Source organism: Oncorhynchus gorbuscha, linkage group LG18 (genome assembly GCF_021184085.1).
Source record: "Oncorhynchus gorbuscha isolate QuinsamMale2020 ecotype Even-year linkage group LG18, OgorEven_v1.0, whole genome shotgun sequence".
Taxonomy (NCBI): Eukaryota; Metazoa; Chordata; class Actinopteri; order Salmoniformes; family Salmonidae; genus Oncorhynchus; species Oncorhynchus gorbuscha.
The window spans coordinates 60,542,987-60,559,108 of NC_060190.1; the positions used below are offsets into that span (position 1 = coordinate 60,542,987).

Consider the following 16,122-nt stretch of genomic DNA (forward strand, 5'->3'; position numbering starts at 1 on the left):
TTGGTAGGATATTCGTGATCGTACCTCGTCTAGTTTATTGTCCAATGATAGCACATTGGTGAGTAGTATTGACTGTAACAGCCACTGAGCCACCTCAGCGTTGGCCTTGGACAGGGTTCGCTGCAGGTCAGCCTTGGCCTCCTGGTCCTCGTCATACTGTTCCCTCAGCAGGTCACAGTCATGGCAGGAGGACTGGAAAGCATGGCCCAGGGCGCTCTATGTCTGAAGACAATGATAGTGGAGATAGCGCCAAGATGGTGGAAGGAGGTACGGTCAGTCGTACTTTTAAGCACAACAACTAGGTGGTGTATGTATATTGAGATGGTTATACACATTCATTTTGGTACCAGACTGATGCTGGAACCAGGAATACTATTATTCCCAATCCCATTCATTTCCATGTCATTCCCAATTCTGAATAAGCACACCACTACAGAATATGGCTGCTGACATGGAATGTTGGACTGAAGGAATGCTTGGTGCGCTGCAGCTGAGTGACCACGGCTTCCCGCTCCTCCAGCTTTCTGCCAAACTCGGCTACAGGGATGGAGGAGAGAGTGGGAGACCAGTCAGTCAGAGAAGGGGGATTTTAAAATTCTGTCTCTATAATACTCTAGGACAGGGCCTCACCACAGTCGGCCTGAGTGCGGGCTCTCTGGGAGTTGGTGTCATTGTTCTACTTCTGGTGCTCATCCACCTTGTCCTTGGCCTCACTTATCTGGTTCTCATACAGACGACACATCTTCTCAGCATCAGCCTGGAAATACAAGTGGGATCAGCTGCAGAACCAGCCCACATATACTTGACATACTTCTGAACAGGTGTGTGTATGCTCATCTCTATACCTTGCTCTTGGAGAGCTGTTCCGCGTTTAATGCCAGATCGTTCGCCTCCATCTTGACATCACCCAGCTGCTTCTCCACCTTGGCAATGGACGTCCGGTCAGACTACAGCTCCTCGATACGAACCTGGGAGAAGACATGGGCATAGACGAAGAGATCAATGGATATTTTCAGCTTGTGATCTATTGTAATCTATTGAGAAATGTAATAGTATAATATTATATTATATTCATGAGAAATTGCTGTTAGTATTTCTAGACCCGGTTGTACATTCATACCTGTTATTCTTTGATCTTTTTCTGGAGCTGAATGGTCAAGGCTTGTTCATCTTCAATCTTGGTGGTGATCTGGTTAATTTCAAAATCTTTCCTGATTCAAAAGAAGAGTAGATTACATTAATATTTTTTTATTGATCATTGACCAGAGAACTGATCAGTCTTCAATCAAGTAGATTGTTCTCACTTGGTCAGCTTCTATTGAAGTTGCTGCTTGTCATTCTGCAGGTCCATGACAGACAAAAATTACCTTTTGCAACATGGTCAGGCACTTCCTGTCAGAGTTGTGAATGTGTGCGTGAGTGGGTGCAGGGCCATGGCCAGGCAGGGCGTCGGGGGTAGCAGGGTGAATGGGTGGTCGCTGTGGTATGAGTATGATTGCATTTCAAACGTGACTCTGTGCTCATTGCCTCTCAAACGTGAGCGTCTCTGTGTTTATTTAGAAACTAAAGCCCTCTGTTAGACGACAGGCTATAATCCTCTGTCACCCACCACATATCCCATCTATGTGCTCACTTAGAACTGCAGGCGCCTGGAACAAAATAGGCTAGAGGCCACGGGGCAGGTGGGGGTACTTTTAGTGTGAGCCCGAGCAGCTGCTACTTGACACATGTCGCCACCTGGCTCTAAGGACACCATCAGCATTGTTTAATTTAGGAAGAGCAGAGAGGGGAGAGGGGTGGGGACGAGTGGGGAAGAATTTGTGTGAGCGAGGGGGGAATGGGGTCAATATTAACATGGGGCCACACACTTGCACGGCAACCATACATGAACAAGCACACGCCTCACACACACTGCTAACATTGCCCTTGCATACCACACATACAAGACCATGAGAGTGTGCACAAAGGTATAATATATCACAAACTGAAAGGTGCACGTGATCACATTACTATTGAATCTGCTGGAGGAAGCAGCTGGTGGAGAAGTTGGTTTGTTTTCACTGATGTCTTTATATTCGTATGAAGTGTTCCAGAATTGTTCCATTATGATGTGACAACACTCCTGCACTCCAAAGAGATAATACAGTACCTCCCCAATACTCTAGGACAACGGACTTCATTTAGGTACTTTACTAGAGCAAATTAAGCCATGATCTGTTACCTTCTCGCCATCACATTCTGGAGCTCTATCCTCTGCTGACAGTCTGGAGCAGCGGGAGGACCTTAGCCAGACGCTCATCCCTCATCTCCTCCAACTGCCCCAGCAGACCTGCATTAAATGTGTTAAATATCACCTAGAGAAGGATAACCCCATCCAGACCCAGTCAGGAAGATCACATATTGTGCCTTGCAAGAGTATTCATCCCCCTTGGCGTTTTTCTATTTTGTTGCATTACAACCTGTAATTTTATTTTATTTTTATTTGGATTTCATGTAATAGACATACACAAAATAGTCCAAATTGGTGAAGTGAAATGAAGAAAATTACTTGTTTCAAAAAGAAAATAATGGAAAAGTGGTGCGTGCATATGTATTCACCCCTTTGCCGTGAAGCCCCGAAATTAGATCTGGTGCAATCAATTACCATCAGAAGTCATATAATTAGTTAAATAAAGTCCACCTGTGTACAATCTAAGTGTCACACGGTCTCAGTATATATACACCTGTTCTGAAAGATTCTCAGTCTGCAACACCACTAGGCAAGGGGCACCACCAAACAAGTGGCACCATGAAGACCAAGGACAGGGACAAAGTTGTGGAGAAGTACAGATCAGGGTTGGGTTAAAAAAAATATCAGACACTTTGAACATCCCACGGAGCACCATTAAATCCATTATTAAAATCTGGAAAGAATATGCCAAGAGAGGGCCAGCCACCAAAATTCATGGACCAGGCAAGGAGGGCATTAATCAGAGAGGAAACAAAAAGACCAAAGATAACCCTGAAGGAGCTGCAAAGCTCCACAGCGGAGGTTAGAGTATCTGTCCATAGGACCACTTTAAGCTGTACACTCCACAGAGCTGGGCTTTACGGAAGAGTGTCCAGAAAAAAAGCCATTGCTTAATGAAAAAAAGAACACATTTGGTGTTCGCAAAAAGGCATGTGGAAGACTACCCAACCATATGGAAGAAGGTACTCTGGTCAGATGAGACTAAAATGTAGCTTTTAGGCAATCAAGGAAAACACTATGTCTGGCGCAAACCCAACACCTCTCACCACCCTGAGAACACCATCCTCACAGTGAAGCATGGTGGTGGCAGCATCATGCTGTGGGGATGTTTTTCATCAGCAGGGACTGGGATACTGGTCAGAATTGAAGGAATGATGGATGGCGCTAAATACAGGGCAAATCTTGAGGGAAACCTGTTTGAGTCTTCCAGAGATTTGGACTGGGACGGAACGGAGGTTCACCTTCCAACAGGAAAATGACCCTAAGCATACTGCTAAAGCAACACTTGAGTGGATTAAAGGGAAACATTTAAATGACTTGGAATGGCCCAGTCAAAGCCCAGACCTCAATCCAATTGAGAATCTGTGATATGACTTAAAGATTGCTGTACACCAGCGGAATCCATCCAACTTCAAGGAGCTGAAGCAGTTTTGCCTTGAAGAATGGGCAAGTCCCATTGGCTAGATGTGCCAAGCTTATAGAGACATACCCTAAGAGACTTGTAGCTGTAATTGCTACAAAAGGAGGCTCTACAAAGTATTGACTTGAGGGGGTGAATAGTTATGCATGCTGAAGTTCTGTTTTCTGTGTTATTTCTTGGGGTTTTTTCACCCAAAAATATTTTGCAGCTTCAAAGTGGTAGTCATGTTGTGGAAGTCAAATGATACAAACCCCCACAAAAATATATATTTTATTTCCAGGTGATAAGGCAACAAAATAGGAAAAATGCCAAGGGGGGAATACTTTAGCAAGCCACTGTACAACTTCATTTGCCTATAGATCCAATGTGTGTTTATGTGATTAATTATCAGCTTGTTCAGATTCTTATTCAGAGCGACATAAAGTAAGTGCATTCATCTATGTCACGCCCTGATCTGTTTCATCTGTCCTTGTGCTTGTGCTCGTCTCCACCTCCTCCAGGTGTCGCCCATCTTCTCCACTTATCCCCTGGGTAGTTTGTCTGTTCTATTTTGTTCAAGCCTACCAGCGTTTTGTCTCAGCTCCTGTTTTTCCCCAGTCTCTTTTTGTCACCCTCCTGGTTTTTGACCCTTGCCTGTCCTGACCATGTACCTGCCCACCTGACCACTCGGCCTGTCCCTGACTCTGAGCCTGCCTGCCGTCCTGTACCTTTGCTCCAACTCTGGATTACCGACCTCTGCCTGACCTGACTCTGATTCTGCCTGCCGTCCTGTACCTTTGCTCCACCTCTGGATTACCGACCTCTGCCTGACCTGACTCTGATTCTGCCTGCCGTCCTGTACCTTTGCTCCACCTCTGGATTACCGACCTCTGCCTGACCTGATTCTGATTCTGCCTGCCGTCCTGTACCTTTGCTCCACCTCTGGATTACCGACCTCTGCCTGACCTGATTCTGATTCTGCCTGCCGTCCTGTACCTTTGCTCCAACTCTGGATTACCGACCTCTGCCTGACCTGACTCTGATTCTGCCTGCCGTCCTGTACCTTTGCTCCACCTCTGGATTACCGACCTCTGCCTGACCTGATTCTGATTCTGCCTGCCGTCCTGTACCTTTGCTCCACCTCTGGATTACCGACCTCTGCCTGACCTGATTCTGATTCTGCCTGCCATCCTGTACCTTTGCTCCACCTCTGGATTACAAACCTCTGCCTGACCTGACTCTGAGCCTGCCTGCCATCCTGTACCTTTGCTCCACCTCTGGATTACCGACCACTGTGATATAAATTATTTTATGTTTAAAGATAATGATTAAATAATTCCACTCTGAAAACATATAATTGTATGAAATGTATTAGAATCATAAAACTATAATCTGATGATGTGTGTAGTTTTAGTCAGAATCAGAACAAGGACATTTTGATCCTTTTTAGTATGTAAGCAGGGTGCAAATGGGAAACAAATGATAAAAGGAGCTATCGACAGATGAGTTGTACTACTGCGTTCCTTACCGGACATGCTGTCTCCACCCATGGAGGGGAGAAACTGTTAGGTTTGCAGAAAATTGTAAAACATGTTGCAGATTAAAGAAACAATGTATCTATGTAGTGGAAAAACAGACTGTCTGAGCAAGGCGTATCTTAAGATTTGAACTTGTTTGTGTGTGTTATAAAGACTGTGTTTGCCTTTTTGATTTTAGAACGTTCTCTGAATAAATTGTACTAACCTTTTGCATAAACTGAGTCTTTGCCTAATTATTATTATACCCATGGTCTTACAAACCTCGGGGATTGATCAAAGCTATTGATTGTTAGTTATTATCATTGGGATTGAAAATTCTCGGTACACTCTGCCTGACCTGACGCTGAGCTTGCCTGTCGTCCTGTACCTTGACCTCTACTCTGGATTATCAACCCCTGCCTGCCTTGACCTGTCGTTTGCTTGCCCCTGCACTTGGGTCTTACCTTGATTCCTGATAATCTAGGTGAGACAACCACATATCACAGGCAAATATACAGGATACAAACATTCCATTTCAGCAAAACAATGGATATATAGCGTTTTGCAAAAAAAAAAAAACATTTTCATACACATCTAAAATCTTTTAATTAAAAGTCTGAGAATAAGAATATTTTACAAACACATGAAGGTACCCATAAGCAATACTTTCTGATGAATAAATACAAATGAGAAAAACGTGTGGATATAGCATTTTCAAAATAAACTAGTCAATATCTAAGTTCTTGCTGCAGTTAATGAAAATATGCTCTCCCTCACTCCTTCATCCATTGACTTAAGGGAGGAAACAGTATGTGATGCATATGAGAGTGGAGCCAGCAGAGACTTAAAGTGATGTTCATGTGATCATTTCCCTAAACATCACTACAAGTCTTAACTGTTTCCTTCTCAGTACTGGATAGATGATCTCTCAATGTTGAATCAGCTTCACTGCCTATCTGTCCTTTCTGCTTGTTTATTCAACTGTAATACTTGTATAATTTCACTGTCTACTAGATAAAGTGTAAACTAGCATGATTGCATTATATTAGCTATATGAAATACTTTGCGAGCAACTTGCCAACAGAGGAAGTTGGCCCTCTCACCTTACGTAGCTGTGACACACTGGGACGAGGCAGCCTTCTTTCTATTCTCCTTGCCTCCAGTCATTTGGTCTGAGTCAGAGCCAATATAGTTCTTATTATCGGCAGGCCGGCAGCTTGTTGGAGGGCTTCTGGAAGCACAACACCACCGTCTTATTCAACAGGCCATTGTTTTATCCAAGCAGACAATGATGTTGGACAGTACCTGGAGTGTCAGGATAACGTCTTAATAGTTTCTGTTTTCATACGGAGTACAAGATAATTACAATGCACCCTGTAGCAGAAAACACATGGTTTTCTGGTATAGAAATGAGATACTTGGGGTACCACAAAATCCTGCTCTGCTTTTACTGAATATCACTGATATTGTTGGATTGAGAAGCTCATGTGGCTAAAAGTTGCTCTAACTACTGCCAAAAGAGTCATATTGAGAGTTGTGGGTGAAAAATGAAACCTATACTGTTTGTCTGCATTGCTTGCTATTTGGGGTTTTAGGCTGTGATTCTGTATAAGCACTTTGACATCTGCTGATGTTAAAATGGCATTATAAATACATTTGATTTGATTGCTTTGTGCCAATTGTATTGTTAAGTAACAATAAACTTCAATTTAAAAAAATATTATTACTTCGCTAAGACATGTCATTATGGAAGTTGTATCAAATAACACTATCTAAAGTAATACAATAGTATACCATTGTTACATACTTACCACTTCAGTGTGGTGCATCAGCTCAGTGGGCCTTGTACTTGCTCTTTTTATCAGGTTGTGGCTTCTGGAAGTTAGCTGACTTTCCAATATGGATGTCGTAAAACTTGGCTTTAAAGTTGTTGTCTGTCGCCTTCGGGAACAAATCCAATCAATTTTTATTGGTCACCTACACATGGTTAGCAGATGTTATTGCGAGTGTAGCGATACGCTTGTGATTCTAGTTCCGACAGTGCAGCAATATCTAACAAGCGATCTAACAATTGCACAACAACTACCTAATACACACAAATCTAAGTAAAGGAATGGAATAAGAATATATACATATAAATATATGGATGAGCAATGACCGAGTGGCATAGGCAAGATGCAATAGATGGTATAAAATACAGCATTTACAGATGAGATGAGTAATGCAAGATATGTAAACATTCAAGTGGAATTATTAAAGTGACTAGTGATCCATTTATTAAAGCAGCCAATGATTTGTATGTAGGCAGCAGCCTCACTATGTTAGTGATGGCTGTTTAACAGTCTGATGGCCTTGAGATAGAAGCTATTTTTCAGTCTCTCGGGTCCCAGTTTGATGCCCTGTACTGACCTCGCCTTCTGGATGGTAGCGGGGTGAACAGGCTCGGGTGGTTGTTGTCCTTGATGATCTTTTTGGCCTTCCTGTGACATGCACTCATCTTCAAGGATGGACATGATCCCACAGGGGCTGGAGAAACAAGGCTCAACTTAACATACAGTACAGATAGTGAATCTGAGATGCATCATGCAATCAAATACAGTACAATACATAAAACAAATCCTGCAAACAGATACAGATTCTTATCATAAAACAGACCAGCAAGCAAACACATCCTTAGGTTCAATACCTCATCTGAGGTGGGATGTCAGTGCAATGTCTTTGAGAAGTGGTTGTTCCCCATACCTTCTCCATGAGGTCAATGCCAGCCAGTTAGGAAGTTAAAGCTTGGTCGCAAATGGGTCTTCCAAATGGATAATGACCCCAAGCATACTTCCAAAGTTGTGGCAAAATGGCGTAAGGACAGCAAAGTCACGGTAATGGAGTGGCCATCACAAAGCCCTGACCTCAATCCTATAGAAAATGTGTGATCAGAACTGAAAAAGTATGTGCGAGCAAGGAGGCCTACAAACCTGACTCAGTTACACCAGCTCTGTCAGGAGGAACGGGCCAAAATTCACCCAACTTATTGTGGGAAGCTTGTGGAAGGCTACCTAAAACGTTTGACCCAAGTTAAGCTATTTAAAGGCAATGCTACCAAATACTAATTGAGTGTATGTCAACTTCTGACCCACTGGGAATGTGATGAAATAAATAAAAGCTGAAATAAATCATTCTCGCTTCAATTATTCTGAAATTTCACAGTCTTAAAACAAAGTGGTGATCCTAACTGACCTAAAACAGGGATTTTTTACTGGGATTAAATGACAGGAATTGTGAAAAACTGAGTTTAAATGTATTTGGCTAAGGTGTATGTAAACTTCCGACTTCAACTGTATGCACACACACACACGGCACACACAGGGTACACAGCTGTCATTCGCATGGGTACTCCCTGTTGCTTGGATAGCAGATTCTATGGTCTGTGATGTGTTGAGTATTTGATTGATTGAAGATTAAGAACCTAACCCTGCTGGAATGCTAATCACAGAGCTAAATGAACACAAATTAACCTACATTTACCGTACAGATGCAGTTGATTAATGTCCTTTGACTACGTGGGGGTGTTCGACGCTCTGTACCTTTACCACGTAATCGTTCCCCACCTTCACACTGGGGTGCAGGAGCCCCTTGATGAGGTCAGCTGAACTGACTTCCATTAGGGAGGAGGCTTTGTCAGCACCTGGACAAACATACAGAAGATGTTCATGATGAGACACACACAAGCATAACAATCTGTTGGTTGGAGGCTACAATGTATATGGTCCTGATCTGGTCTCTATGTATGTCTTGACTATTAGACAACAGTCAGTCCACTTTTGTGCAATGTCTCAAATTGGTAGTCCCCCTTACTTTCAGTGCCTTCAGCCTGTGGAGGAGACTATCTTTGTCAATCAAAACTCATGTGATTGGGTCAACAAACACTGCAGTACTTTCTGGGTAGTATTGGATTTGATCCTAATTTACCAATAAGTTCTGGTTTCTTCTGAGACATGATCTGATAGTAGATATGGTAGCTCCTCTCCCCAGGTTATTGAAATATCACTGGATTTTCCAGAATATCTAAAAGAAAAGAAATCAGTAAATAAAGTTAAATATAGTTCAATTAAATTAACAATAAATCATGGGCACACAGTGCATTCGGAAAGTATTCAGACCCCTTGACATTTTCCACATTTTGTTACGTTAAAGCCTTATTCTAAAATTAATTCAAATGTTTTTTCCCCTCATCAATCTACACACAATGCAAAAACAGTTTTTTTTTTAAATGTATTAAAAATACAAAACTTTCCTTTTTGAAACAGTCTGTTGTTATAACATCGTTACAGCCCCACCATTTACATTTTCTTCTCACTTCCTATTTTGATTTTTGATTTAGATTTTCCTCTTTAAACTTTTTATACTTTTATAAAAGGTTTAAAGAGGAAAATCTAAATAGGGAGTGAGAAGAAAATGTAAATGATGGGGCTGTAACGATGTTAATAACAACAGAATGTAACTCCAAGTCAATCACACTTCTGTGAAATCAAACTGTCCACTTAGGAAGCAACACTGATTGACACTACATTTCACATGCTGTTATGCAAATAATATAGACAACAGGTGGAAATTATAGACAATTAGCAAGACACCCCCAATAAAGGAGTAGTTCTGCAGGTGGTGACCAAAGACCACTTCTCAGTTCCTATGCTTCCTTGCTGATGTTTTGGTCACTTTTGAATGCTGGCGGTGCTTTCACTCTGGTGGTAGCATGAGACGGAGTCTACAACCCACACAAGTGGCTCAGGTAGTGCAGCTCATCCAGGATGGCACATCAATGCGGGCTGTGGCAAGAAGGTTTGCTGTGTCTGTCAGCGTAGTGTCCAGAGCATGGAGGCGCTACCAGGAGACAGGCCAGTACATCAGGAGACGTGGAGGAGGCTGCAGGAGGGCAACAACCCAGCAGCAGGACCGCTACTGCCAGAGCCCTGCAAAATGACCTCCAGCAGGCCCAAAATGTGCGTGTGTCTGCTCAAACGGTCAGAAACAGACTCCATGAGGGTGGTATGAGGGCCCGACGTCCACAGGTGGGGGTTGTGCTTACAGCCCAACACCGTGCAGGACGTTTGGCATTTGCCAGAAAACACCAAGATTGGCAAATTCGCCACTGGCGCCCTGTGCTCTTCACAGATGAAAACAGGTTCACACTGAGCACGTGACAGACGTTCTCCACGGCGTCCCCAGACTCTGTCACGTTCTGCTGCCTGCAACATACTCCAGCATGACCGGTTTGGCGGTGGGTCAGTCATGGTGTGGGGTGGCATTTCATGGGGGGGCCGCACAGCCCTCCATGTGCTCGCCAGAGGTAGCCTGCCTGCCATTAGGTACCGAGATGAGATCATCAGACCCCTTGTGAGACCATATGCTGGTGCGGTTGGCCCTGGGTTCCTCCTAATGCAAGACAATGCTAGACCTCATGTGGCTGGAGTGTGTCAGCAGTTCCTGCAAGAGGAAGGCATTGACGCTATGAACTGGCCCGCCCGTTCCCCAGACCTGAATCCAATTGAGCACATCTGGGACATCATGTCTCTCTCCATCCACCAACGCCACGTTACACCACAGACTGTCCAGGAGTTGGCGGATGCTTTAGTCCAGGTCTGGGAGGAGATCCCTCAGGAGACCATCCGCCACCTCATCAGGAGCATGCCCAGGCATTGTAGGGAGGTCATACAGGCACGTGGGGCCACACACACTACTGAGCGTCATTTTCATTCATTCAGATCTAGGATGTGTTATTTTAGTGTTCCCTTTATTTTTTTGAGCAGTGTATATATATCCACATATATATACATATATATATTGTGGGGTACAGCAGGTCAGCCACCAGGGGGAGACTCATCGAGGCCTGGTAACAGACTGCGTATACATCACGAGGTGGTGGCTCCATCTGCTGGACGTGCCAGGTCTCGACGGGCTCTCCCGACAGGACTAATTGGGGCTGATTGGGAGGTGGTGAGTAATCAAGGGAGGATTGCTCACCAGCTGTGCAAGGCCAATAAAGCTGCCAGAAAGAAGGGCAGCACACAGGGTGGACTGGAGGAAGTAAGGTGACGTCTGTGTAGTTGGAGACGGTGCCCGAGGGAGTTTGTGTGGGGGAGACCTTTCCTTTTCTTTTGATTTATTATTTAATAAACACCCTTGAAACCGAGGTAATCATACTCTGTCCGTGTCTGATCTGTGTAAAACGTCTTTACCAAACCCCCTGGTCTACCACATATGCATATATATATATATATATATATATATATACAGTTGAAGTCAGAGGTTTACATACACCTTAGCCAAATACATTTAAACTCAGTTTTTCACAATTCCTGACATTTAATCTTAGTAAAAAATGGTCTTAGGTCAGTTAGGATCACCACTTTGTTAAAAAAAATGTGAAATGTCAGAATAATAGTAGAGAATGATTTATTTCAGCTTTTATCTCTTTCATCACATTCCCAGTGGGTCAGAAGTTTACATACACTCAATTAGTATTTGGTAGCATTGCCTTTAAATTGCTTAACTTGGGTCAAACGTTTCAGGTAGCCTTCCACAAGCTTTGCACAATAAGTTGGGTGAATTTTGGCCCATTCCTCCTGACAGAGCTGGTGTACCCGAGTCAGGTTTGTAGGCCTCCTTGCTCGCACACGCCTTTTCAGTTCTGCCCACAAATTTTCTATGGGATTGAGGTTAGGGCTTTGTGATGGCCTATCCATTACCTTGACGTTGTTGTCCTTAAGCCATTTTGCCACAACTTTGGAAGTATGCTTGGGGTCATTGTCCATTTGGAAGACCCATTTGCAACCAAGCTTTAACTTCCTGACTGATGTCTTGAGATGTTGCTTCAATATATCCACATAATTTTACTTTCTCATGATGCCATCTATTTTGTGAAGTGCACCAGTCCCTCCTGCAGCGAAGCATCCCCACAGCGGCAGTGTAGCCTAGTGGTTAGAGCATTGGACTAGTAACTGGAAGGTTGCGAGTTCAAACCCCTGAGCTGACAAGGTACAAATCTGTCGTTCTGCTCAGGCAGTTAACCCACTGTTCCCAGGCCGTCATTGAAAATAAGAATATGTTCTTAACTGACTTGCCTGGTTAAATAAAGGTTTTTAAAAAATGATGCTGCCACCCCCGTGCTTCACGGTTGGGATTGTGTTCTTTGGCTTGCAAGCATCTCCCTTTTTCCTCCAAACATAACAATGGTCATTATGGCCCATCAATTCTATTTTTGTTTCATCAGACCAGAGGACATTTCTCCAAAAAGTACAAACTTTGTCCCCATGTGTAGTTGAAACCGTAGTCTAGCTTTTTTATGGCGGTTTTGGAGCAGTGGCTTCTTCCTTGCTGAGCCGCCTTTCAGGTTATGTCGATATAGGACTCGTTTACTGTGGATATAGATACTTTTGTACCTGTTTCCCCTAGCATCTTCACAAGGTCCTTTGCTGTTGTTCTGGGTTTGATTTGCCTTTTTCGCACCAAAGTACTTTCATCTCCAGGAGACAGAACACATCTCCTTCCTGATCGGTATGACGGCTGCATGGTCCCATGGTGCTTATACTTGCATACTATTGTTTGTACCGATGAATGTGGTACCTTCAGGCATTTGTAAATAGCTCCCAAGGATGAACCAGACCTGTGAAGGTCTGCAATTATTTATCTGCGGTCTTGGCTGATTTCTTTTGATTTCCCCATGATGTCAAGCAAAGAGGCACTGAGTTTGAAGGTAGGCCTTGAAATACATCCGCAGGCACACCTCCAATTGACTCAAATGATGTCATTTAGCCTATCAGAAGTGTCTAAAGCCATGACATTATTTTCTAGAATTTTCCAAGCTGTTTAAAGGCACACTCAATTTAATGTATGTACACTTCTGACTCACTGGAATTGTGATACAGTGAATTATAAGTGAAATCATCTGAAAATGTACCTTTGTCATGCACAAAGTAGATGTCCTAACCGACCTGCCAAAACTATAGTTTGTTAACAAGAAATTTGTGGAGTGCTTGAAAAACTAGTTTTAATGACTCCAACATAAGTGTATGTAAACTTCTGACTTCAACTTTATATATTGTTTTGTAGAAAAATGCTATAACAGTAGCTGTGTTTGGATGCTGAATATTGTAAAATTTCTCATACAGTGACAAGGTGAATGTCACAACTTACTTCTGCTTTAGTAGTAGTATGTGAAATATCAGCAAACTATACAGGGTATACTGTAACAGTAATTACAGCAAAACATTCTGACATGGATTTAATTATGTGATTGGTGGGGCGGCAGGTAGCCTAATCGTTAGAGCATTGAGACAATAACTGAAAGGCTGCTGGATCCAATGCCCGAGCTGACAAGGTAAAAATATTTTGTTCTGCCCCTGAACAAGGCAGTTAACCCACTCTTCCCTGGTAGGCTGTCATTGTAAATAAGAATTTGTTCTTAGTTAACTAAAGGTTAAATGAGCATGGACTGATTCTCTTGATCTGTTCAGATATGATACCGAATAAGCTGTTACGAAAGGCTTGTGTACGTGCTACGTGTAGTGTAGTGCTACGTGTAGTGTAGTGCTACGTGTAGTGTAGTGCTACGTGTAGTGTAGTGCTACGTGTAGTGTAGTGCTACGTCACCATGTATTTTGGTAAAGCTTTACTTTAGTCAAGTCATATTCCATTACTGTCTGGAGTTTGTTAGTCCATCACTCTCCTTCTTGGTCAAATAACCCTTACACAGCCTGGAGGTGTGGGTCATTGTCCTGTTGAAAAACAAATGATAGTCCCACTAAACGCAAACCAGATGGGATGGTGTATCTCTGCAGAATGCCGTGGTGGCCATGCTGGTTAAGTGAGCCTTGAATTCTAAATAAATCACTGACATTGTCCCCAGCGAAGCACCCCCACACCATCACAACTCCTCCTCCATGCTTCACAGTGGGAACCATACATGAGGAGATCATCTGGTCACCTACTCTGCGTCTCACAAAGACACAGCGGTTGGAACCAAAAATCTCAAATTTGGACTCATCAGACCAATGGACATAATTCCATTGCTTGTGTTTCCTGGCCCAAGCAATTATCTTATTATTATTTATGTCCTTTAGTAGTGTTCTATGCAGAAATTTGACCATGAAGGCCTGATTCACACAGTGTCCTCTGAACAGTTGAATTTGAGATGTGTCTGTTACTTGAACTCTGTGAAGCATTTATTTGAGCTGCAATATCTGAGGCTGGTAACTCTAATGAACGTATCCTCTGCAGCAGAGGTAACTCTGGGTCTTCCTTTCCTGTGGTGGTCCTCATGAGAGCCAGTTTAATATAGCGCTTGATGGTTTTTGTGACTGCACTTGAAGAAACTGTTGTTTCTCTTTGCTTATTTGAGCTGTTCTTGCCATAATACCACCCCTACCTTGTCGCAACACAACTGATTGGCTGATTGGAAATGCATTCCAGGTGACTACCTCATGAAACTGGTTGAGAGAATGCCAAGTGTGCAAAGTTGCCATCAAGGCAAAGGGTGGCTTGTTTAACACGTTTTTGGTTTCTACATGATTCCATGTGTTATTCATGGTTTTGATGTCTTTACAATTATTCTACAATGTAGAAAATAGTTTTAAAAAAATATATAAAAAGAATCCCTTGAATGAGCAGGTGTGTACTGTAGAGAATTGACAGAGCACAGAGGTCTTGTTTAGGTGTGTCAGCATGGCCATGTCCTTTATCATGTCAAACTTAGGAGGATTCATTTGCTGGAAGTTCTCCTCTTTCTCTGTAAGAGACTGTAGAGCTGGGGAGAGGAAGGAGGAAGAGGCAATGCAGTGAGACTGGGGCATTGGGCAAGGGTGAACTGGGGAGGTTGCTTCTGTCGTCATATATTCTGGTTATGTTTTCATATCATATTCAGTCACTGCAAACTATATACCATTTTATTCTTAAAAACAATTCATAATGATGTATCAGAATAAATGACTATATTATATTTATTAGTAGTATTTTATTATATCTATAAACACTTGCAAAGAAATGAAGGGTTGATGCATGGTAATATTTTCTGATTGTGTGTCAACTGTAGTGTCAATTCCCTGAGCCCAGCACTCACCCTTCTTCTATCTTTGGTGTCAACGATAACATTGTCTCCGTCGAGCTGCTTGTTCTTATCCTCAATGTAAGCCTCCTTTTCGTCTAGAACCATGCTGGCGTTTTACCATCAAATGAGACGATTTGCGCAGCCAGCAACTCCAGATCAGTGTTTCGTAGAAAAGGACCAGCCTCTCCGAACTTATTCGCATCAAAGCAGGATATGATGGCACTGGCAACTCCACACGCAGACCAACCCAACGCACTGACAGGAGAGATTTATCAAACTCCTATGTATTATTGTGTTACATTTTTTGCCCATTCAAGGGTTTTTCTTAATTTTTACTATTTTATACATTGTAAATGTATAGTGAAGACATCAACATGTACAATTCGCGCGTAATATAACGAGTATATCCATTATTGACAATATACGAAAAAGTTGTTTTGGCAGAACAGAAATATCAAGATATATATTTTTAGCAAGAATAACATGAGAAACAACTACACATGGATATGGGACCGGGTGCGTAGTGACAAAGACAAAAACAACAACAAAAACAGACGAGTTGGAAGTTGTAAACTGACCTCAGGGTGCACAAAACAGGATTACTATTATGAGAGGTTTGTGCGCGTTTTATTGTCTTTCTCAAGGTCACTGTCAGAGTAGATCCGTCCCTAATTAGCATATGCCACCTCCTCCATCGCCTATTGGTGGTGACCTCGTGTCTCAATTGACACAAAAGGAACGCAACGTTTTTATATTTGGGTTAACTCGAGGGCTATTTTATAGCTGTGTTATTTTATGTAGGGTACATATGGAGATGTGGTAGACAGAAATACAATATGATTGAGCGTGCTTTTTACACGTTGGAGTCATTGTTAGCTGT

The 16,122-nt window shown here is 42.7% G+C and overlaps 1 long non-coding RNA gene across 1 annotated transcript; it reads right to left on the reverse strand.

Annotated features, from left to right (window-relative positions):
• Positions 1 to 844: 844 nt before the first annotated feature.
• LOC124004250 lies at positions 845 to 15,861 on the reverse strand. The gene is made up of 10 exons (XR_006833324.1): positions 15,821 to 15,861; positions 15,255 to 15,497; positions 9,110 to 9,205; positions 8,725 to 8,825; positions 7,556 to 7,672; positions 6,958 to 7,087; positions 6,250 to 6,377; positions 2,222 to 2,329; positions 1,121 to 1,211; positions 845 to 968 (listed from the first exon to the last, which is right to left on the reverse strand). It is a non-coding gene; the product is annotated as an uncharacterized LOC124004250 (long non-coding RNA).
• Between the last annotated feature and the right edge of the window lie 261 nt (positions 15,862 to 16,122).